Source organism: Euphorbia lathyris, chromosome 10 (genome assembly GCF_963576675.1).
Source record: "Euphorbia lathyris chromosome 10, ddEupLath1.1, whole genome shotgun sequence".
Lineage (NCBI taxonomy): Eukaryota > Viridiplantae > Streptophyta > Magnoliopsida > Malpighiales > Euphorbiaceae > Euphorbia > Euphorbia lathyris.
Window position 1 is genome coordinate 38,669,810 of NC_088919.1, and position 26,594 is coordinate 38,696,403.

At 37.6% G+C, this 26,594-nt stretch overlaps 1 pseudogene; it reads right to left on the reverse strand.

Annotated features, from left to right (window-relative positions):
• Positions 1 to 1,235: 1,235 nt before the first annotated feature.
• LOC136209735 (PHD finger-like domain-containing protein 5A) lies at positions 1,236 to 21,806 on the reverse strand (annotated as a pseudogene).
• Positions 21,807 to 26,594: the final 4,788 nt, after the last annotated feature.

Here is a 26,594-nt window from a genome sequence, read left to right on the forward strand (position 1 = left end):
ATTATTTACAAATTCGGTGAAATATTTTGACTTTTTTTGTCCAACTGGTACAATAGATAGTATATTTTTTTTATTTTTTCAGGTCTAATCATATGTTTATGATCTGTTACTAATTAGTGATAAAATGACTCGTATGTGAAGTGTAATGACAAGATTCATGGCCGAGAAGACAGTTTGATGAATTATTTCTTAAATTGATCCAACTTGACAACGTTAGAGCTAAAATTATTTTTAGCTACTAATGTTAGAGGTAAAATTGCACCATTTTAGACGTTATTAGTAAAATTGCTTATGGATATAAATTTTAGTGATATTTTTGCACCTTATCCCTCATATAAGGGCTAAGATTATTCTTTTCACATTATTTATTAATATATATATATATATATATATATATATATATATATGAGTGAGGCTATAGAGAGAGATTCCATCATTTTTTATTCTAAGGGAAGAATAGCCTTACTCCAATTACCAAACAATATCCTACTAATTTAATTAACCAATTTTAATTTAATTAAAATCATAACACCTCTCTTTCTCTCTCCTTCTCTGAAACTGATTCACACGGTTCTTTCTTTCTCATATTTCTAATTCACTCTTTTTTTTCTATCTTTCCTTGAACGATTCACGATTCCGCCCTGCAAGCGGTAAGTTTTGATGACCTGCAGAATCATTCTGGTCTACGGCAACAGAAACAATCATAATATATGAACTAAGGTGTATTGGTGGATAAACAACAAAAATCTTAACCACTTCAAGGAAAATAGAGTTTCAAAAACTCACTGCCATCATCTAGTTTAAGCTTAGCATTGAAGCTCATTATGAACCCGTGGAATAAAATGCAGTTGCTGAGCCATGAATGGAAATAAGATAAAATGCAGTTGCTGAGACTCATAAGCAGCCATGGAAATGCTTTATTAGCTTGAAGAATGCATGAATTGAAGAATAAACAGAAGATAGAAAAGGGATTGAAGAAAGCTGAGGACTAGAAGAATGAGAGGAGATAATTAAAAATAAAAAAGTAAGGTTCATGACCTTTTATTTGGCCAATTTTTTTTTATATAAAGTATAAAAGCAGGAAGTTGACTGACAAACACAAAATTTGAAGTACACTACATCATAAAGTAATAACACAATACGCATGAAAGTCTATTTAGGTTCTAATCAGCTGCTCTAATGGTTCCATTTCTGCTTTAAAGTTTAGGCTTTAGACATGGACAGGCATAACATCTTCATCTCGTCTTAAAACTGTATTTCTTTCGTTCGTGGAACAGATCAGTCTTGGCACTTCCTAAATTAACAATTTTTGGACATCCATCCATATCGTTCTCCTGTTCCTGTTGAGTGCACTCTTTGCAGTAGTAGGCATCTGAGATGCCAACTCCCCGACAGATGACACATCTGTTGAAATACCTTTCCACATGATTTTGATTTGACAACATTATTTAAGTTAATCTCATGATTAAGACAATTAAATTTATGTGCGTTGATTTAATTGTACTAATGTGTTTGTTCAATGTTGAGTATATTGATAAATGAGAACGGAAATAAAAAGTAAGACAGGATGAAGTCAGCATGAGCCAAAGAAGCTGAGTAGAACACGACTCAGCATCATAGAAGAAAAGTCTTCTTCAGAACTAATGCTTGCAGACGAAGCTGATCAAGGAAGCTGAGTAGAAGGCAACTCAGCATCGTCAAGATAAAGATCGAAGGCAACGTCTATAAAGTCAAGCTGAGTGTTCATCAGGACAGCGCCAATGATCCCTTAACTAGAAGACAAAATCCGACAGAGTCTGCGTCAATTCAGAAGCTTTGGAATTACGCAACGAGACCTTCTCGAGATGCATGGGTCAACTGGCATTTGGCTAAAGGACGAAACTGGCGCTAGAAGATGAACCTGGCGGAAGAAGACAAGCCTGACGTCTGCTAATTTTAGACGACAGGATTGGCCTGCAAATCTGTATGCTGACCAATGAATGATGCAAGAAGACCGTTTGAATTCAACGGATACATCCGAATTCAAATGATTGAAGCATCAGATTTCACTATAAAAGGACAAGTTCATCACTTGGATCCTTTGCCGAAGTACAAAAAGCAAAGAATATATACAAGCACATAAAAACAAGAAAAGCAAATACTTACACCCAAATCCTATCTCTGTGTAAAAGTCTAGATTGAATTTGTATTCATCTAAAGTGTTCTTCATCTAGAAAGAACAAATCTGTATCAATTGTAAAGATTGAGAGAGTGGTGCTGAGTACTTGGTTTTTAGTACTCAGTGGTAGAGAAAATCTGAGTGTTTGGTTATAGCGCTCAGCAGGGTTGAGTAGACGAATAGAGGAAGGCACTCTTACATACTCAATTGCTTGTAAACGGTTTGTGCTCTACCTTTAAAGAGCTCAGTAGTGGATTGAAAAAGCCCGGAAGGTTTCTGGGGACTGGACGTAGGCGGTGAGGCTGAACCAGGATAAGACTGCTGAGTAATTTCTAACCCTTCTCTTGATATATATATATATATATATATATATATATATATATATATATATATATGTATGTATGTATGTGTTGATTGTTAATTTACTCAATATATAATTATATAAGCCGACGCTGAGTAATCCGAGTGCTGAGTTGGAAGCTGACCTCAAGTGCTATTTCCCAACTCACAAGTAAAACTGTTCTAGTCAGCCTCTGACTAAAGCTGTCTTGCTTCGCGCTCAGCCTTGCTGACCTAAACTGAGTTAAGTTGTTTAAAGAATTAAATTAAGTCAGCAATTAAGTGAAAAAGTTACATTAGTTCCTAACACCCCCCCTTTGGAATTAATCTTAGTACAATACACGGGACCAACAAGTGGTATCAGAGCACAGTAGCTCACTACTCTAAGATAAAACTATCTTGAGCTGATCCCTGTAAATGGCTGAGAACAGCACTCGTTTCCTTCCTGGAAATCAAACAACACAGATACTCCCTGAGGGATTATCTATTAGTCGGCCTCCCTTGTTCTTCGGATCAAACTATACATTTTGTAAGAACATGATGAAATATTTTATTCAGGCTACAAACATGAGTGCATGGCTTGCAATAGTCCAAGGCCCGTTTGTGCCTTACAAAATGGTAAACAACGAGAAAGTTGTTAAGAGTGAAACTGAGTGGTCAGAGGATGACCTTAGAAAACTGCAAAATAATGCTTCGGCTATCAATATGCTTCACTGTGCGTTAGATGCTGCAGAGTACAACAAAATTTCAGGTTGTGAGTCAGCACAAGAAATATGGAAGAAGCTGGAAGTGACCTATGAAGGTACCAGCAAGGTCAATGAATCAAAGGTGAATCAACACATGAGATTATATGAGTTGTTCGAGATGAATGACAATGAAGACATCTCTGAAATGAACGCAAGATTCACCAACATTATAAATGAGCTGAAGAGACTCGACAAGAACTTCACAGAAGAAGAACAGGTGAAGAAAATCTTGAGGAGTCTCCCCAAAAGCTGGCAAGCTAAGAAGACAGCTGTGGAAGAAGCTCAGGACCTGACCACATATAAATATGATGAACTCATATGATCTTTACTGACCCACGAAATTTCAATGAAGAACTTTGAAGCTAAGGAAAAGTCAGAGGACAAGAAGCAAAAATCTCTTATCATGAAAGCTGACTCATTAGACGATGAGGAGATGGCCATGTTCACCAGAAAGATGAAGAAGCTGTTTAGGAAGAATGACAAGAACAACAAAAGGCCATTCAGACGAAGCGATAAATACAAAGCTGAGTCCAGCGACACCAGACATAAGAAGGACAGCTCAAAGCCTGTCACTTGTTTTGAATGCCATCAAACTGGGCACATTAAATCAAGATGTCCCACTCTGAAGAAAGAAAAGAAAGGTAGCAGAAAAGAAATGGTGGCAACATGGAGCAACAGTGATTAGTCAACCTCATCAGAAGCTGATGCCAATGAGTCAGCAAACATATGCTTCATGGCCGATGAATCTGCTGACCAATGCCGATCTGAGGAAGCTGACCTCTTAGATAATTCTGACCAAGAGGAACACTCCAATGAGGTAACATCTCTTCTCTTGCTCAGAAATGAAATGGTTAACGCCCTGAGTGATCTATATACACTGACCAAAAAATGTAACAAGAAAATAAAGGCACTCAGCAGGCGATGTGATGAGATCGAAGAGGTCAAACTAAGTGACCTCCGACATCTTCTCCAAGACAACACCAGGCAAGATGAAAATCTGAAAATCATGCATGGATTTGTCTCGGAAGTCCAATCAGATTCAAAGAAACTGAGGAAGGACATCACAAATATACAGAAACAACTGAGCACATCGGCTAAGAAAAGGTTCTATCCACATGATGAGTATCATGGTACCGGTCAGCATGGACGGTACACTCAGCAGAACAGTCAGTGTGACTGTTATGAAAAAAGAGGACACACCGTAGATGTGTGTTGGTATACTCGGCGAAATGTCCAATGCGACTTCTGTGGAAAGAAAGGCCATACCACAAAGGTATGCTGGCATGCTCAGCACAATCGTGCTGACCAAAAGCAAAATTACCCTCAAAGGGTAGTTTATTGTGACTTTTGTGGAAAAGATGGCCACACTATAAATGTATGTCGTCACAAAATAAAATATGATGCTTCACCTGTTCATGCTAACCAACGAGGACCCAAAAAGATTTGGGTACCTAAAGATGAATAGTTTAAATTGCAGGTGAGCCTGAGGTGCGCAGAGAAGTCGAAGCTATGGTATATTAACAGCGCATGCTCGAGGCATATGACTGGTGATGAAACTCAGTTCATCACACTTGTGCGTAAACGAGGTGGAAGTGTAAGCTTCGGAGACAACAAAAAGGGTAAGATAGTAGGTTCAGGTACTATCGGAGGAAACCCTACTATTGAGTCAGTCTCCTTAGTCAGGGGCCTCAAATATAACCTGTTGAGCGTTGCTCAGCTATGTGATAGCAGTAGAAAGGTTGTATTTGATGCCACTGAGTGTCGGGTACTCGAGGGAAAAACAAATGATTTGATTTTAACTGCCCCTCATATTGACAATGTGTTCATGTTTTGTTTATAAAATAAAATTTCAAAAAATATATGCTTAGTGTCAAAGGAAGATAATTCCTGGCTATGACATATGAGACTTGGTCATATAAGCATGGACCTCCTTGCCAAATTAGCAAGAAAGCAATTAGTTGAGGGTTTGCCCAAACTTAGATTTGAGAAAGATCAATTATGCAATGCTTGTCAGCAAGGTAAACAAACTAAAAAGTCTTTTCAAAGTAAAAATATTTGGAATTGCTACACTTGGATCTTTTCGGACATGTCCAGCCACTCAGCTTGGGCGGTAAGAGATTTTCCTTGGTCATTGTAGATGATTTCTCTCGGTATACTTGGGTCATCTTGCTGAGTAGCAAGGATGAAGCCTTTGAGATGTTTTCAACATTGATAAGAAAGCTTGAAACTGACAAGGAGTTAAAATTAGCTCACATCCGTAGTGATAATGGCGGAGAATTCAAAAACCAACAGTTTGATGAATTCTGTGAAGTCAGTGGCATTGACCATAATTTTTCTGCTCCTAGAACTCCTCAACAAAATGGGGTAGTTGAGAGGAAGAATAGAACATTAGTTGAAATAGCTAGGGCAATGCTGAGTGAGAATAGGCTTCCAAAGTATTTCTAGGGTGAAGCTGTCAACACAGCATGCTATATACTCAATAAGGCTTTAGTTAGACCTATTCTTAAGAAAACCCCCTATGAACTTTGGAAAGGACGAAAGCCCAACATTGGATATTTTCGTGCCTTTGGTTGTAAATGTTTTATACTCAATACGAAAGACAACCTTGCCAAATTTGATTCTAAAGGTGACGAAGCGATCTTTCTAGGGTACTCAACTAACAGTAAAGCATATAGGGTGTTCAATAAACGAACTCAAGTAGTAGAAGAGTCTGTCCATATCGAGTTCGATAAAACTGACCCTGCAGGTAAGTCAAGTCAGTCTACCGAAGATGACCCAGGCTCAGCTTCCACTGACCAAAATGGAGCCGCTGAGTCATTACCGCACGGGCTGACCAAAGATAAAAACGAACCCAAAATTACATTTGCTGACCAATCTAAAACTGCAGAGATTGTTGAAACACCTGCTCCTGACAACTCAACACTACCCAAAGAGATCAAAATTCCAAGTGGACACTCGGAGAAGTCCATTCTTGATGCTGCTGAGAACAACCTGATGACAAGAAATCAACTCAGGAGATATCTTAGCAATGTTGCATTCGTCTCAGTTCATGAACCAAAGAACTTCACCGAAGCTGAACACGACGAATTCTGGATCAACGCTATGCAAAAAGAGCTTGATCAGTTCAAGAGGAACGAGGTATGGGATTTAGTGCCAAAACCTAGGAATCAAAAGACCATAGGAACTAAGTGGGTCTTCCGAAATAAGCTAGATGAGCAAGGTAATGTAGTCAGGAACAAAGCCCGACTCGTAGCTCAAGGCTGTAGTCAGCAAGAAGGCATTGACTATGGTGAGACCTTTGCTCCCGTTGCTAGGTTAGAGGCTATAAGAATATTATGTGCATATGCTAGTTTTATGAACTTTAAACTATTCCAAATGGATGTCAAGAGTGCATTTCTTAATGGATTTATAAACGAAGAGGTATATGTTAGTCAGCCTCCTGGGTTTGAAGATCCAAAATTTCCAAACCACGTTTATAAACTCAAGAAGGCCCTGTACGGTCTGAAGTAAGCACCGCGTGCTTGGTACGAAAGGTTGACTAGTTTCCTGCTGACCAGGAACTATATCAGAGGAAAAGCTGACACAATCTTATTCATTAAGAAAAAAGGTAAAGATACCCTGCTGGCACAAATTTATGTAGTTGATATTATCTTTGGTGCTACTAATGAATCTATGTGCAAGGAATTTAGTAAACAGATGCAAACTGAGTTCGAAATGTCAATGATGGGTGAACTCAACTTCTTCCTCGGACTTCAAATTAAGCAAGGGAAGAACGGCATCTTCATTAGTCAGTCCAAGTATGCCAAAGAAATATTGAAGAAATTCGATATGGAAGAATGTAAACCCATATCTACCCCAATGGGTACTGACACTGTGCTTTGTGCTGACGAGAAAGGTAAGTCAGTGGACAACAAGTTATATCGAGGTATGATTGGCTCTCTACTTTATCTAACTGCTAGTAGGCCTGACATTCAGTACTCAATATGTTATTGCACAAGATATCAAGCTGACCCCAGGGAATCTCACTATATAGCTGTCAAAAGAATTTTTAGATATTTGCAGAGCTCAGTTAATGCAGGTTTATGGTATCCAAATACAAATGACTTCACACTCATTGGATACACTGACGCTGACTATGGACGAGATAAGCTAGAGCGTAAGAGTACTTCAGGAGGGTGTCACTTCCTTAGAAGCTGTCTAGTGTCTTGGTTCAGCAAGAAGCAATCGTCAGTGGCCCTGTCAACAACTGAAGCTGAGTACATTGCTGCTGGAAGCTGTGTGGCCCAGGTCCTATGGATTAAGCAACAGCTGGAGGATTATGGAGTACAAACTGAAACAATCGAAGTCAAATGCGACAACAAGAGTGCCATTGACTTATCCAAAAATCCAATCCAACACACCAGGATGAAGCATGTCAGCATTCGGCATCACTTCATTAGAGACCATGTACTCAAAGGTGAGATCAAGCTGACCTACGTTCCAACAAATGAACAGCTTGCGGATATTTTTACGAAGCCTTTGGCTCGTGAGCAATTTAACATACTAAGGGAAGCTATCGGTATGTCTAATCCTCTCCAATGAATTTCTGAGCTTAAATGAATGTTGAGTGATTATTACATGCTGAGTGACTAGTGCTTATTAAGTAACTATTGCATGCTGAGCTAATATGAACAACGTAAAATCACCTCATGCTAAGTAGACATACATACTGTGTGATTACTATGAGCTGAGTTACTAAGCATGATAAAATCCCCTCTACGTAAAACTGAGCACTCAGAACTTCAAAAACGTTTAGTATTCTAGATACTGAGTGAATCCACTTGCATAATTAAAGCTAGCACGCGCATTTAAGTAGCCACCTAGGATGACGTAAGAGTAATGAATAGAAAACACATGCACCGAATGTGTCATAAATGCTAGAGACAACGGTCGATTGATCAACTCGAGGTGAAACCGCCATTTCGACCTATCAGATTAACCCAAAGTAACTATAAATAGTGGATGAATTCCCACTAAACTCTCTTTACGCTCGAAATCTTTGGCATCCGATTTCTCTCTCTCAAATCTCAAATCCTCTAAACTCTCTCAAGAACTCTCAAGAACATCATGTCTGAAGATTCCCAGAACAACTCCGGCCGCGATTACGACGACCATAACTCCGATCTGAACCCTCCGTCTTCTGCTCAGCAGAACTACGAAGAGACTTCCTCTGAGTCTCAAGGTCAAGGTCAGCATGACCACTCCAAGGTCAGCACTCCGAGCAAAAACCCCAAAGCTGACCAAGCAACTCCTTCAAAGAAGAAAAAGGAGAAAAAGAACAAGCAACCCCAAGAAAGGGTTTTCCTTCCGGTCTTCAAAAGCGTGCAAAAATGTAAAATCTTCCGTTGCCGTTGGTTTTCCAAGGGATTTGTAGAAGCTGAGAAGCCCTTCTGCGAATGGATCTCTAAAAACGGGTGGACCGAGCTTTTCAAACTCCCTGGCACCACTTACCCACAGTTGGTAAGAGAATTCTATCAGAATCTAAGGGTTGCCGAAGATGATGTTGACCACTTAATCACTAAAGTCAAAAACACGGACATCACCATCACACCATCCTACCTCGCAAAATTGTTGAAGCTGAAGGCTACCGGTTCAGAACTCAGGACCATAAACGACTACACACGCATTGACTATCCAGTTGAGTTCTGTAAACCAAAGAACCACAAAGGGGAAATAGCCAGCACCTACATGGGTCAGCCTCAGAAGATGGCACACTATATCATGACCAACTTTCTGTACCCTAAGATCAACGCCTCCTCCTCAACTTCTAACTTTGAACAGTGCTTCATCTGGCACATGCTGACCTACCAACCACTCAATATGCCCGTTTTTCTCATCGGCGCCTTCCAACGCAGTAACGAGACACTCAGGATGGGTTCTCTCATCACCAGAATTCTCCAAGATCACAAGGTCAGTATTGTAGAGGAGATTGAAATTTCTGGTACAGAAATCACTGCTGCCGTTCTGTTCAGCTTAGCCTACAACCAACCTATTAAGCCCAAGAAAGGAAATGGAGCTATCGTTGAAGGAGAACCTGCTGATGAACATGAAGAAGGGGATAATATGGTTGAAGCAGCAAAGGATGCGCTGACCAAGAAGGAAAAGAAAGTGATGGGTGACAAAGAACCCGCTGAACGAACTAGGCAAGATAAAAAGCGGAAAGCTGACCAGTCCACCAAAGACATTAGCATAGCTCCGAGGAAGATTCGGATAATCTCTAGTGCAAAGAAAGCTGCTGCTGAACAAGTTCAAGAGGAACCTAAGTCAGCGGAGAAACAGAAAAGGCCAGTTGAGCCTGAGGAAGAAAGTGAGGATACACCTGACCAGCCCCTGAAAAGAAAGAAAACCTCTGGGCTGAAGCCGATAGAAGTTGACCCACTTGACTTCGTGATTACTAAGGAATCACACTTTGTGCGGAGTCAAGAGATTGATCTGGAGAAAACTCCTTGTGATCAAGAGGAAGAACTGGGTGATACCGAGGGACAGCCTCAAGCTGATCGGTTGGGTGATGCTGAGCAAAGTAAACAAGTCGATGCCGACCAAACTGAGCATCTTGCCAAGTCACCAGTGAAGGAAAAGGTTGTGGAAGGCCTTGATACTGACCTCAATCTGTCTTCTGAATCCCTTGAGTCTATTCATGTTGATCCTTCTCCACCAACCAAATCTTCTAAGGACAGTACGGATAAGCGCTTTAAACGCAAGGCTTAAAAGCCAAACCTCATCGATCTGTTGCATGATTCCCCACTCAGAGATCCAATCACTGACCTGACGGACTTCAGTTTCAGTTCTTCACCAATGTCGTTGAGCCTACTCCGGATCAAATCAAGGAAAAACAAGCCTCTGTTTCTCGCGCTGAGGAACAAGTCGACCCAATAGTCCCTAAGGGTCCCCTCTCTGCCGTCACCTCTGCTCAACCTTCCACTGAGCAAGTGCTCGAAGTTCCTGCTGCTCAAGACAACGAGTTAGCAAAGGAAACTCATGCTCAAGTTGTTGGGGTTTAGTGTCCTATAGACAATTGTTGCAGGATACAAACTTATTGTAAATGAATTGTTCTTTATATCATTTATTTTAATAAGATATATGTTTTATAACTATATAAAGGCAATCCCTTTTAAAGCACTAAATAAAGTCTAATAAAAGGAAATCCGTAAGTTTGTTTAAAGTGATTATAAAGTGTTCATACAAGCATGAAGTGAGACAAAACTTTATAATAAACTAATAAACTTAAAACCACCCCAAGTCAAGTGATATGTTTAGGATTGATATATCACTGTTGAGACTTGTATGTAACAATGTCTTCTGTACGACAGAAAGCTGATCTCACAAGCTTCATATATATAGATATCTGGACAGTTACATAGATCCGATGAAACGTCGTTCATTAGGATTGGGGATCCGACTTGAGATAACAGGATGGGTAGATTCGTCCTTGTCACCTGTTCATCTCATTGGTCTTAATAGGTATAAATAATCCTCAGACTCAAAGGAATGTTAATTGGTCATCTTGAATTACTGAATGTGAGACTTTGATCGCGTGGTCCCACGATCCTTAACAGAGATGACTCTCGGGTGTGAACTGCAAAGGTTGGGTGTCACAGGAGGTAATGTTAGGGTAGTTATACATTGGATTGAGCATTTATCACTCCCGACGAATGGGAGATACGTCCAAGGATCGCTTGTGGAAGACTCGACTCTAAATCCTTGCAAGGTGATAGCTTAAGAGTAGAAATACAGATTTCACTTAACCTATCTATTTGAGTTGACTCGGCCTGTACAAGTAAAACGAACGTCTCGCTATATGTGACTTGACATCATCCATAGTCATAAGATTCAGTTCAAGGATGTAGTTGATAAAGGATCGAATTATACTGTAACTAATACGGAAGGGTTAACGGCAGAATCAACCTGTCTTCTTAACGGACTCTGGGGGAATGATTACGGACATGCCGATAACATGCTCTGTTCATCATTCCGTTATGCAAGGATTAAATATAATTCTTGAAGAAATTAATTTAATAGTTGCATACGGCCAGAAGTAGTAAGAACCTAATGGATCACACATAAGACTTGGAAACAAAAGAGAGATGGATATGATTAATAGATGGAAGCCCAATTGAGCCCAATAAGGCCCACATATAGGAGGGGGTCGAAATTTATGTATATTAGGGGAAGGAATTAATTTATTCCACTCTTCTTAATTTGATTAGGATTGTGAAATTAAATTAATTAAGAGATAATCAAGTTAGGAGTTTTAATTAGATCAATATACTCCTATTATTATCTAACTAGGTTATTTATTATTATCCTAATTATATTGGATATATAGTAAGATAATAATTAGAAATCCTATTCCGAATTGGATTCCTATTAAGTAACCTATTCCTATCTAACTAGGGTTTAGAGACAAGCTAATATATATACCCTCTTCCCTTTGGAATTTCGAGACACACAAACCCTCCCCCTACATGTGATTTTCGAAATTGCTTCTAGAAAGAGAGAGAAAAGAATTCCCATCCCCAAGTTCGTGGACAAGAATTGATTCGGCATTCCATCGATTGATTAATCTAATTCATCCCTCTTTCTCATTGATCTTGTGTTGGTTAATTAGAGGTAATCTATTTTGGTTACATCTCATAAGGGTTGATTCTAATTTAACCTCACCGTGTTCACGAAAGAAGAAAAACAATCAAAAGGGAGAAATTCGTTTTTCTTCGCCTACATCAGGCCAGTTCACTATTTCGAGGATTCCCGGAGATTGAACTGTCGGATCGTCGTGATTTTTGGACAGTAGTGTCTAGACATATTCTTCCACGTTTTCACCGAAGGGATTGTCATTCGGAGGTCTGGAAGGTCTGTTTCGAATAGGGGCAGATTGGTAAACAGTTTACCTCTCCTTTGAAGTTGTGGGCACTTCGTTTGCAACGGTAGATTGATCAACGAAAGGTATTTCTTCTTATTCCTCTTTATATGAAATAACGATTAACGGATCCTATGGTTAAAAGGAAGTAGGCTAAAATTTTATATTTCCGCTGCTATACCTTAGCCCTATTTCCAACAGTGGTATCAGAGCCATCGTTAAATCCGTTATTTCATATATGAAAATATAGAAGTTTTCAATAGGATTGAATAAATATTTATGGTTAGGATTAATTGACAAATAGTATTGATTGATTAATTCTAAAGATAAATAAAGTTTTGATTAATTGTTAATTAAAACTGATTATGCTTATGTTCCTAATTATTTCGGTTGATAATCATTATAACAAAATCTATTAGTTTTATGGTTAGATTAATAAAATTAGTTTTATTGATTCTAAAGATAAAACGGAAATCTATTGTAGTTTTTCCTATTTCTGAAAATCACTTTTCAACCGTTTTGAAAATCTGATATATATATGTACTTTAAAATTAGTTTTGAATATAAAATATATATATATATACATGTTTCGGAAATTAATAGTTTTCTGTTTTGATTATCGAATGAAAATTCATTTAAAAGTTTGTTTTACCAAGTTGTAAATCAAAGCGTTAAATGAATTGAAATCAAAAATAATTGGGACATGCATAATCAACGTTTTATATGGTTATATTAATCTAAGAATTAATATAAAGATACAAAACGATTAGAAGTAAAATTGGATGAAATTAATTTGATAAGTTAATGTGATTAACATAAATATTATATAAATCAGTTATGTAATTAACCAATTAAATTTATTTAATTGAGTCTTTGCATGTTTGGAGTTATGGACATATTTGGACCCTCTTTTATTCTTTTGGTATTTTTGAAATAGGGCCTGCGCGTCCTGCCTTTCTACTATCTATTGTAATTTCTCTTCTCATCTGATTCCCTTCAATTCAATTGAAGTTTTCTTTTAGTAGTATAGAAAATTAATATGTAATTTTCAAGGCGCCATGGAGAAGACGGAGGACCTAAAGAGAAATATGTAATAGTTAGTATTTCCTTAGGTTTGCCTTTTATTCCGTCTCTGGCTCGACGGAATAATTTAGATGATATGTCCATAACGCCAATGTATGTGTGAATGTGTGTCTGATGTATGCTAAAGCAAATCAAGACTAAGTTAGATTATGAGACTTAAATAAAAATCCCTCATTAAAAAGTTAAGTAAATAAATAAGTTATTAAAATCGGTTGCCCCTCCCTAATATTATAATTCAGCCGGCAGTACTGGGGGCCTTTGGGTTGTTGGCCAAAGTCAAGCTCGGGGTCTTATGGTAACACCTGGATTATCGAAAATCGTTCTTTCATGAATATGGGGTAATACTTAAATTAGAGTATGATAATTGGATGGGCAAACTCATGTTGTCATACACTAATGGGCAAAATGGTTGGGATTAATATGAATGACATATTAGTTACTAATGTGGTTAGTAACCCAATAACCTAGGAATCGCATTCGAGATGTGATTGATTGAATGAATCTACCTAACGAATGAGACTAGTTTGTTGGCTAAAGTTAAGGCGAAATCTCAGGAGTTAGGATCCTAGCTCACTAAAGGATTTGTGAAATTCTTCGAATTAATATGGAGGGTTATTAATTTGGCAAAATAGTGGGAGAAATCTGAAATAAATTAAAAGGCCTATAATTTTAGATTGTTATACTTTAAAACAAATGAATAACATACGTTTACTCTTTCTCACTCTCGGGTTTTGTTTAAACACTCACTCTTTAAAATCATGACTAAAACCAATCTGCAAAACATTCTTACCGATAACAAGTTGAATGGTTCAAACTTCACCGACTGGTTTCGTAACCTCAAAATTATTTTGAAGTTCGAGAAAATTGGGTATGTACTTGATACACCGATACCCCCTATCCCGGAAGATGATGCTCCCATCGAGGAAATTGATGCTTACCAGAAGCACAAGGCTGATGATGATCATGCCGGTTGCATCATACTTGCATCGATGACGTCGGAATTACAAAGGCAACATGAGGAGATGGATGCCTATTCCGTCATCATGCACCTAAAGGAACTGTTTGGGAAACAGACCAGGTGCGAACGCTACGAGATATCCAAATTGCTATATCGTTGCCGGATGCAAGAGGGCACATCAGTCATGACACATTGTGTCAAGATGATTGGCTGTATTACCAAACTTTCTAGTATTGGATTCGCGATGGATAACGAACTAAGTGTAGACTTAATTCTTCAATCCCTCCCAAAGAGTTATTCATAGTTCATCATGAACTATCAGATGAATGACTTGCAAACCTCTCTTGAAGAGCTTGCAAATATGCTCAAGTCAGTTGAGCCCAATATTCAGAAAGACAAGGCAATACCGGCTATTGTCATAGAGGGATCATAGAAAAGGAAAGGGAATTTTTCCAATCCTAAACATCCCAAGAAAGGTAAGAAAGATGTGTCCAAGGGAAAGGAATTTAAGAAGCCCAAATGAGAGTGCCACTATTATGGTGACATGGGGCATTGGAAGAGAAATTGTTCTTTGTATCGAGCTACCCTCCAGAAGGGAAAAGCCGGTACTCCAAACATCTGGTATGTTCTATATTTCGATAAAGAACAATAGTTGCAATTTTTATAAAGATTCGATCTTTTATTTTTCAGGAATATCACAAAATGGGATTTATGTGTTAGATGATAAAACTCCTGTTTTTGCAATTGATACCAAAAGACATAAACTAGATAATTCAACCTACTTGTGGCATTGTCGTTTAGGCCATATAAACAAGAGACGCATGCTAAAGCTTCATTCAGATGGGCTTATAGATTCAATTGATTCGGAATCATTGGAAACATACGAATCATGTTTAAAAGGTAAAATGACAAAGGCACCCTTTAGCAATAAAGGTGAGCGTGTATCAGACACTCTAGGACTCATTCATTCAGATGTATGCGGTCCTATGTCAGTCCAAGCAAGAGGAGGATTCAGATACTTCATTAGCTTCATAGATGACCATACTCGATATGGTTACATCTACTTGATGAAGCAAAAATCAGTAGCTTTTGACAAGTTCAAATGCTTCAAAAATGAAGTGGAAAATCAATTAGGAAAGAAAATAAAGACGCTTCGATCCGATCGAGGTGGCGAATATCTTTCAGATGATTTTCTGAATTATTTAACTGAATGTGGGATATGCTCACAATGGACACCTCCCTATACACCACAACATAATGGTGTATCCGAGAGGAGAAACCGTACCCTATTAGATATGGTACGGTCCATGTTGAGCATGGCCTTACTTCCAAAGACGTTCTGGGGCTATGCCTTAGAAACTGCCCTCTTCACCCTGAATCGAGTAACAACTAAATCCGCCAGTTCCACACCATATGAATTGTTCGTTGGTAGGAAACCCGTATTCTCATTTATGAGAGTATGGGGTTGTTCAGCATATGTCAAACGCATTGCGTCCGACAAATTGGATTCTAAATCTGATAAATGTTTCTTCATTGGATATCCCAAAGAGACCATAGGGTATTACTTCTATCATCCAGATGATCAGAAAGTAATAGTATCCAGATACGCAACCTTCTTAGAGAAAGAGTTTCTCGAAGAAACGCAAAAGGGAAGCGTGATTGAACTCGATGAAGTTCAAGGGGAAGAGACACCGGATGAAACAACAGAAGCGGTTGAGGTACCCGAAGAAGTCCCATTAGATGAGACTCCAGTGGCACCTATTCGTAGATCACGTTGAGTCTATTCATGTTGATCCTTCTCCACCAACCAAATCTTCTAAGGACAGTACGGATAAGCGCTTTAAACGCAAGGCTTAAAAGCCAAACCTCATCGATCTGTTGCATGATTCCCCACTCAGAGATCCAATCACTGACCTGACGGACTTCAGTTTCAGTTCTTCACCAATGTCGTTGAGCCTACTCCGGATCAAATCAAGGAAAAACAAGCCTCTGTTTCTCGCGCTGAGGAACAAGTCGACCCAATAGTCCCTAAGGGTCCCCTCTCTGCCGTCACCTCTGCTCAACCTTCCACTGAGCAAGTGCTCGAAGTTCCTGCTGCTCAAGACAACGAGTTAGCAAAGGAAACTCATGCTCAAGTTGTTGGGGTTTAGTGTCCTATAGACAATTGTTGCAGGATACAAACTTATTGTAAATGAATTGTTCTTTATATCATTTGTTTTAATAAGATATATGTTTTATAACTATATAAAGGCAATCCCTTTTAAAGCACTAAATAAAGTCTAATAAAAGGAAATCCGTAAGTTTGTTTAAAGTGATTATAAAGTGTTCATACAAGCATGAAGTGAGACAAAACTTTATAATAAACTAATAAACTTAAAACCACCCCAAGTCAAGTGATATGTTTAGGATTGATATATCACTATTGAGACTTGTATGTAACAATGTCTTCTGTCCGACAGAAAGCTGATCTCACAAGCTTCATATATATAGATATCTGGACAGTTACATAGATCCGATGAAACGTCGTTCATTAGGATTGGGGATCCGACTTGAGATAACAGGATGGGTAGATTCGTCCTTGTCACCTGTTCATCTCATTGATATTAATAGGTATAAATAATCCTCAGACTCAAAGGAATGTTAATTGGTCATCCTGAATTACTGAATGTGAGACTTTGATCGCGTGGTCCCACGATCCTTAACAGAGATGACTCTGGAGTGTGAACTGCAAAGGTTGGGTGTCACAGGAGGTAATGTTAGGGTAGTTATACATTGGATTGAGCATTTATCACTCCCGACGAATGGGAGATACGTCCAAGGATTGCTTGTGGAAGACTCGACTCTAAATCCTTGCAAGGTGATAGCTTAAGAGTAGAAATACAGATTTCACTTAACCTATCTATTTGAGTTGACTCGGCCTGTACAAGTAAAACGAACGTCTCGCTATATGTGACTTGACATCATCCATAGTCATAAGATTCAGTTCAAGGATGTAGTTGATAAAGGATCGAATTATACTGTAACTAATACGGAAGGGTTAACGGCAGAATCAACCTGTCTTCTTAACGGACTCTGGGGGAATGATTACGGACATGCCGATAACATGCTCTGTTCATCATTCCGTTATGCAAGGATTAAATATAATTCTTGAAGAAATTAATTTAATAGTTGCATACGGCCAGAAGTAGTAAGAACCTAATGGATCACACATAAGACTTGGAAACAAAAGAGAGATGGATATGATTAATAGATGGAAGCCCAATTGAGCCCAATAAGGCCCACATATAGGAGGGGGTCGAAATTAATGTATATTAGGGGAAGGAATTAATTTATTCCACTCTTCCTAATTTGATTAGGATTGTGAAATTAAATTAATTAAGAGATAATCAAGTTAGGAGTTTTAATTAGATTAATATACTCCTATTATTATCTAACTAGGTTATTTATTATTATCCTAATTATATTGGATATATAGTAAGATAATAATTAGAAATCCTATTCCGAATTGGATTCCTATTAAATAACCTATTCCTATCTAACTAGGGTTTAGAGACAAGCTAATATATATACCCCCTTCCCTTTGGAATTTCGAGACACACAAACCCTCCCCCTACATGTGATTTTCGAAATTGCTTCTAGAGAGAGAGAGAAAAGAATTCCCATCCCCAAGTTAGTGGACAAGAATTCATTCGGTATTCCATCGATTGATTAATCTAATTCATCCCTCTTTCTCCTTGATCTTGTGTTGGTTAATTAGAGGTAATATATTTTGGTTACATCTCATAAGGGTTGATTCTAATTTAACCTCACCATGTTCACGAAAGAAGAAAAACAATCAAAAGGGAGAAATTCGTTTTTCTTCGCCTACATCAGGTCAGTTCACTATTTCGAGGATGCCCGGAGATTGAACCGTCGGATCGTCGCGATTTTTGGACAGTAGCTTCTAGACATATTCTTCCACGTTTCCACCGAAGGGATTGTCGTTCGGAGGTCTGGAAGGTCTGTTTCGAATAGGGACAGATTGGTAAACAGTTTACCTCTCCTTTGAAGTTGTGGGCACTTCGTTTGCTACGGTAGATTGATCAACGAAAGGTATTTCTTCTTATTCCTCTTTATATGAAATAACGATTAACGGATCCTATGGTTAAAAGGAAGTAGGCTAAAATTTTATATTTCCGCTGCTATACCTTAGCCCTATTTCCAACACAAGTCAGTTCTGAATTGCCTCAACCTTCGAAACCTACTCAACTTCAGAGCGACACTGAGCAGGTCAATATCTCTGCCGATCCATCTCTTCCGACTCCTTCAAAGCAGAATAAAAACCAGTCAGCTCCTGCTGCTGACCTGGCTAAAATTGCAGCTGCTGACCAAGCTGGCACCTCCACTTCTCAGCACCAAACACCTCCTCCATCCGGTGTTGACAAAATTCCGGCCTCTGAACCACAAACTGATGAATCCTATGCATACTTAAATGCTCCTGAGTATGGCAGGAAGATTATCAACTCAGCTCAAGCTCTACTTCAGGATATTCATCAGACTAACGTCGATGCTACTGGGTCTGTTCATATTGAGCCAACACAAATCTCCTCTGTCACTCAGCTTTTGACTGAAATCAAGGGTCTCAAAGACTTGATGAGTGTCATGACATCGTTTGCATCTCAACAGCCCAAGTAAGAGTCAATAGTGAAGCTGGCCGAACTTCAGCTGATGATGGTGAATCATATGAATGCCATCCAAGGTCAACTCAATGCCTTATCAGCTGTGAACTCAACATATGCAACCTCTGCTGAGGTTAATCAACATTTCTCCCAGCTGACCTCTGAGCTGACCGGAGCTCGTGACCTTATCTCCTCCTCCTCATAGTGTTCAATCGAACAGATTGGTGAAGCCATTCGCCTACTCAACCTGAATAAAGAGGAAATGGACACTGACCTCGTGAAGACAAATGAGATTCTACAATGCACTCAAACCACCCTTGTGCAAGTCCGGCACACAAACACTCAACGTCAATAATATGACACTGCCCTGCTCAGGATGTATCATCAATCATATGCCCGGATGACAGAATCCATAACTTGGATCGGGAAATCTCAAGAGTATCTGCTAAGCATGCTCAGTGCTAATATTAAGATCTCCGCTTCCACTATATCCGATGGCCTGCAAGTCTTCCAAGGTCTTAGGGAGAGTATGACTCAACTCCAACTGTACTCCTCAAAACTGACTCGTGCTGTTCAACAGGGACTTTTTTATGCCCCTTCTCCTCCATCTCATGATGCTGGCAAAACGGGGGAGAAAGAACAAAAAGAATAAAGGCAATCTGCTGGAACCTGCTGGAACTCAGCAGAAAATGGGGGAGCCATCTCAGCAGAAGCCTGGTTCAACTTCTGCTGACCCGTCCAATCCAAGTCAGCAACAAAGAACTGCCAAGGGCAAGGGCAAGGGCAAATCCAACCAAGTTCAAGTCAACATAAAGAGATAGATTAGAAATAGTCTTAGCTTATGACTTGTAACTTTATATATGGCATGTTCTATTTTGTTATGCTGATCTGTCATACTTAACTATCCATTGAACAACAAACTAAAGCTTGTGAAATATACAAGTAAAATTTACTCAGCACACAACTCTGAAATCTATAATTTACACTGAGTAATAACTATGTTCCATGAACTGACCAACTTCTGAAAGATGACCTAGGCTCATCTGAATTAGATCTTGGAAGGTCTAGAACTGAACTAAGTCAGTAAAAGCATGTTTTAATTTCACTCGATTAAATCTTAGAAGGTTTAGAGTTAAATTGAGTCAATAGATGCAACCCTTACGGCGGAGTAACTTCAGAAGTACAAAAGGAAAACAATCATGGAAAATCTCAATGTTGAGTTCAGCAATTAAATACTTTTGCCAACATCAAAATGGGGGAGTTTGTTGAAGCACCTTTCCACATGATTTTGATTTGATAAAATTATTTAAGTTAATCACATGATTAAGACAATTAAATTTATGTGCTTTGATTTAATTGTACTAATGTGTTTGTTCAATGTTGAGTATATTGATAAATGAGAACGGAAATAAAAAGTAAGACAGGATGAAGTCAGCATGAGCCAAAGAAGCTGAGTAGAACACGACTCAGCATCATAGAAGAAAAGTCTTCTTCAGAACTAATGCTTGCAGACGAAGCTGATCAAGGAAGCTGAGTAGAAGGCAACTCAGCATCGTCAAAGATAAAGATCGAAGGCAACGTCTATAAAGTCAAGCTGAGTGTTTATCAGGACAGCGCCAATGATCCCTTAACTAGAAGACAAAGTCCGACAGAGTCTGCATCAATTCAGAAGCTTTGGAATTACGCAACGAGACCTTCTCGAGATGCATGGGTCAACTAGCATTTGGCTAAAGGACGAAACTGGCGCTAGAAGACGAACCTGGCGGAAGAAGACAAGCCTGACGCCTGCTAATTTTAGACGACAGGATTGACCTACAAATCTGTATGCTGACCAATGAATGATGCAAGAAGACCGTTTGAATTCAACGGATACATCCGAATTCAAATGATTGAAGCATCAGATTTCACTATAAAAGGACAAGTTCATCACTTGGATCCTTTGCCGAAGTACAAAAAGGCAAAGAATATATACAAGCACATAAAACAAGAAAAGCAAATACTTACACCCAAATCCTATCTCTGTGTAAAAGTCTAGATTGAATTTGTATTCATCTAAAGTGTTCTTCATCTAGAAAGAACAAATTTGTATCAATTGTAAAGATTGAGAGAGTGGTGCTGAGTACTTGGTTTTTAGTACTCAGTGGTAGAGAAAATCTGAGTGTTTGGTTATAGCGCTCAGTAGGGTTGAGTAGACGAATAGAGGAATGTACTCTTGCATACTCAATTGCTTGTAAATGGTTTGTGCTCTACCTTTAAAGAGCTCAGTAGTGGATTGAAAAAGCCCGGAAGGTTTCTGGGGACTGGACGTAGGCGGTGAGGCCGAACCAGGATAAGACTGCTGAGTAATTTCTAACCCTTCTCTTGATATATATATGTATGTGTTGATTGTTAATTTACTCAGTATATAATTATATAAGCCGACGCTGAGTAATCCGAGTGCTGAGTTGGAAGCTGACCTCAAGTGCTATTTCCCAACTCACAAGTAAAACTGTTCTAGTCAGCCTTTGACTAAAGCTGTCTTGCTTCGCGCTCAGTCTTGCTGACCTAAACTGAGTTAAGTTGTTTAAATAATTAAATTAAGTCAGCAATTAAGCGAAAAAGTTACATTAGTTCCTAACCCCCCCCCCCCCTTAGAACTAATCTTAGTACAATACACGGGACCAACAACATCGACCTTGGAACGATCCATAGTTGCACTCATCGCAGGTTTGTACTAGCGTGTAAGGACGCATGTAGGAATCACATATTACATATTTTCCATCATCTTTCTCACAAAGTCTTCCAATAGCTATTCCAGGTTGCTTCCTGCACATAATCAGATCAGGATGATGCTTGGCCATGATCCAATGTCCTAGATTCCACTATATCTATAACCTGTAAATCAACACCAGTCATCGAAGAAAGGATAATCGGAGGAAAACACGTCGGATTCTGTTATAAAGGAAGAACTTGATGAACTGGACGTCGACGTCGATGTCGAAGCAGGAATGAGGAAATGAGACAGGAGCGCCGACAAGTATTTGGTCAAATTCAGTAACTAATTTATTTTAATTAGCGAATTACCCAATTTGGACAGAGATCTTGACAGAAATGTTATCTTAGTGATATATCTCTAGGCACCTTCAATGAGAGAGAGGGTCGTGAATCAGAAATATCAGAGAGAGAACCATGTGAATCGGTTTCAGAGAAGGAGAGAGAAAGAGAGGGGTTAAGATTTTAATTAAATTAAAATTGCTAAACTCAATTACGAGGATATTGTTTGTTCATTAGAGTAAGGCTATTCTTCCCTTAGAATGAAAAGTGAGGGAATCCCTCTCTATAGCCTCACTCATATATATATATATTATATAGAGGAGAGATCAGGTGTGACACATTTCTTATGGTGCGACAAGCCTTATTGTGTGACAAAGACCAATTTTGTAATTAACCAGGGAAAAATGGTAAATTTGTAAATAAAATGAAAGAGAAAATTGTTTTATTTCTTTTCTTTAAAATGTATTTTCTCGACTTTTCCAATCTCGTTTTTCAAAAAAATTTATACCGTTGCACTCGTCTTAATTAGACGGTCATTTTAAGATCCCAGAAGCTCAGGTAAAAAAAATTCCGGTAAATAGAATCCGACGATTTATTTTTCTGTAAGAAAACAATGTCCAGAAAATTTTCAAAAAATTCCAGAAAATATAAAAAATCATTCTGAGAAACTTTAATTCTTGACTCAAAGTGATATTCCTTACGGTTTAATCCCAAATCAACGGAATCCGGTGATTAAGTTGACGTTTTCCAGCGAGAAAATAGAAAGTACCCAGAAAATTCTCAAAAATTTCATAAAATGTAAAACATTATTTTGAGAAACTTTAATTCTTAGTTCGAAGTAGGATTTCTTACGGTTTAGTCCCAATAAAACAATTTCCTTAATTTTATCCATTTTACATGCTTCAACAATTTATTGGGTCAAAACCGTAAGAAATCTCATTTTGAACCAAGAATTAAAGTTTCTTATAATGATGTTTTACATATTTTAGTATTTTTTGATAATTTTCTGGGCACTTTTTGGTCTTATCTTTCAGCACTATGTGTTGCAATATTTTGTTGGAAAAATATAACAATTCTGTTGGAACAATATAAGTATTCTATTGGAATAATATAACTATTCTGTTGGAACAATATAATTATTCTATTGGAAGAATATAAGAATTAGAATTATTTTCTAAATAATATAACTAATATAAATTTGAATATACTATATTAAATACTAAGAAAGAAAAATGAAATTTAAGACATAGATAATAAAATTGATTTCGAATAATTGGTAAACTGATTTATTATGTTGGAACAATATAAGTATTATGCTGGAATAATAGAACTATTTTGTTGGAAAAATTGGTACGCTGATTTATTCTGTTGGAACAATATAAGTATTATGTTGGAACAAATGGTACACTGATTTGGAACAATTTCGTACACTGTCAGAACAATGTAAGTAGGAAAAAAAATGTGCCCAAAAAATTATCAAAAAATTTCAAAACATATAAACATCATTTTAAGAAACTTTAATTCTTGGTTCAAAACGAGATTCCTTACGGTTTTGACCCAACAAATTATTGAAGCATGTAAAATGGATAAAATTAAGGAACAAATTTTATTGGGACTAAAACGTAAGAAATCTCACTTTGCCCGAAGAATTAAAGTTTCTCAGAATAATGTTTTACATTTTCTAAAATTTTTTGAAAATTTTCTAGGCAGTTTTTCGCCAGAAAACGCCCACCCGGTTTCCGTTCATCGGAATTTTTTTTACTTAAGCTTCAGGGATCTTAAAATTACCGTCTAATTTAGACGAGTCTAATAGTATAAAAATTTCAAAAAACGAGGTTAGAAATGGCGGGAAAATGTATTTTAAAGAAAAAAAATAAAACAATTTTCTCTATCTTTTTTTCCTTTTATTTACAAATTTGCCACCTTATCATTTTCAATTATCATCAAAACTACGTAGTTTTGTTATGTCACACAATAAGCTCCTTATCACATCGGATCTCACCCGTATATATTTATATGTGTGTGTGAGAAATGTAATTTTACTATTTATCAAATTAAATCAAATATTTTACTAATTTATCCTTCAAACTCATAATCAACACAAAAATAAGGGTAAATTGCTCTTTTGTGCATAATCTCAACGGGTAAATTACACCCATGGCCACTCGACTTTACCTATTTTTACATTATGGCCACTGAACTTCATTTCTTTCCATTATGGCCACTCAACGTCTCAAAACGACCGTTGACAGCTAAAAGTAAAAAATCCAAAGCATTAATTATATTCTAAGGAACTTTAATTCTTGAAAATTTTCGTTTTGAGGTCATTTAGATGTTGTTTGGTTAGGAGAGAGAAAGTGAATTTTTAGAGAGAGAAAGCTCCAAAAAATGTGATTTTCGAAAATAAAAAATGTGGTTTCATGGTAAATGTCGTTCTGAACAACTTTAATTCTTGAATATTTTCATTTTGAGATCGTTAACGGTCATTTTGAAAAGTTAGTTAAAATTGAGTGGCCACCGGTGTTAAAAAATGTAAAGTTCACTGACCATACCGGGAAGAAATAAAGTTCAGTGGCCATAATGTGAAAATGAGTAAAGTTTAGTGGTCATGGATGTAATTTACCCTAATCTCAACCCTGAACCCTGTTTAAAACGACACCATTTTGAAGGGTAAATTACACCCATGGCCACTGAACTATATTTCTTAAACATAAATTACCATTTTACCCATTTTCACATTGTGGCTACTGAACTTCAATTCTTTCCGGCATGGCCATTGAACTTTACATTTTCTTACATCGGTGGCCACTGTGACCGTTGACTAGATTTTTTCAACCGTTGACTCCCCTTTTAACCGGTTATCTCTCTCATTTCAACCTTCTAAAACATAAATTACCATTTTACCCATACTTTCTCTTTCTCTGTTTCTTTCTCTCTCATCTCTGGTTTTAGATCTTTCTTCACACTGTAATACCAAACAAAGCCACTGAATTTGTGTTTAGGTAATCGATTGCAAGTGCGTTCATCAACAGCTAGCCAAATCCAATACCGTCTTTCCTATGTCTTCTAAGCTATTTGCACTCGCTTCGAAAGTTATGATTCTGCGCGAGATCGAGAAAAGTAAAAAAGAAGAGTCAAATGTAGTCAACGGTCATGGTGGCCACCGGTGTAATAAAGTGTAAAGTTCAGTGGCTATAATATGAAAATGGGTATAGTTCAGTCGTCATGGATGTAATTTACCCCATTTTGAATGATATAATAAAACCTCCACCTTGAAGTCCCACAATAGCCCACTTATTGTTGGGAAATAAAATATAAATATATAAAATTAAAGACAAACATAAATAATTAATAAAAATAACATTGGTAATTTAACATAATTCACCTTTAATTTTGTGTTACTTTAAGATCAAGCTCGAGAACTAATTCTTCCACTATAAAATAACAGTTGTACAAATAGAACGTTCTTTAGACAATTTTTTAGAATTGCAACAATATGATATAAATTCCAAATATTAGCACTTACGTATAAAAGTACTCCTAAAATAATAGTAACTATCAAATCCTAAATTAATAACACTACCCTCTCCAAAGTTAAATCGCCTAACCCGAGAAACTCTCTCAAAAACTTAAAAGCTCTCTGCAAATATGATTATTTGCACTCACCTTGGATTTTTCGTTGTTTCAATCTTAGAATCTTCTTCTCCTCCTGGAGCCTAGAGGTTTCAGGGGTAAATTACATATGTGGTGTATAATCTTTACCAGTTTTCACACTTTGGTGTACTACCAAAAAATTCACACTAAAGTGTACAACCTTCTAGTGACCTCACACTAAAGTGTACAGCAAGTAAAATGACTGGTCAATGTAAGTCAATGTTGCCACATCAGCATTTTGACACTTTAAAAATAAAAAATTCACTCCCCTAATATAAAATTACTAAAATACCCTCATTCATTCCAAATTGACAAAAAAAAAAAAAAAAAGTTAGAACTCACCCCTCTCTTTCTTCATTTTCTGTATCTCATCTTTCTCCTTTTCCATTTCTCTCTCTCAAAGCTTTCAATCTCTCTCATTCGATTTCGTTCTCCAGGGCAGGGGAAATAGAAAAAAAAAAATTAGAAGCAAAAAAATCTTTTAGAGAGAGATTGAAAGCAAACCCAAACTTCGCAGCAATCTCATTTAGCATACCAGCAACATCTACCCCTAAAGAATCAAATCACTACCCATTTACATTTCTTTCTTCTTAAATGTATATACGCTTGAATCATAGTAAATCCAAAAAAAATAATGAAAAAGCCATGTTCTTTTAGTTCAATTGAAATTGGTAAAATTGCAGTCAAACATTCATTATTTAACCGATTTTCAAAATAAACATAATCGGTGGGAGATGAGGAAGCGGTGTAAGCAACAGGGAGCAGCCTTCCGTTGCGGTGGAGGAGATAGCATCTTGTAAGGCCAGTAAATGAACGCTGAGAAAAGCGAGAACTAGAGAGTGATGATGACAAAGAAGAATGAGAGAAAGAACGAGAGAATCTGCGTTGGAACCAGAGAGTGCTGTTTTAATCTTCCATTGAGAAAGACAATGGATATTTTAGATTTTAGAGAGAGAAAGGAGGAAAAAAATCTGCTCTCTCATATGTCCTATCCCCTTCCCTATCTCCCTTTTATTTTTTTTACATGTGTGATGGTACTCCTAATCAACTTAATAAATTTTAACATTTG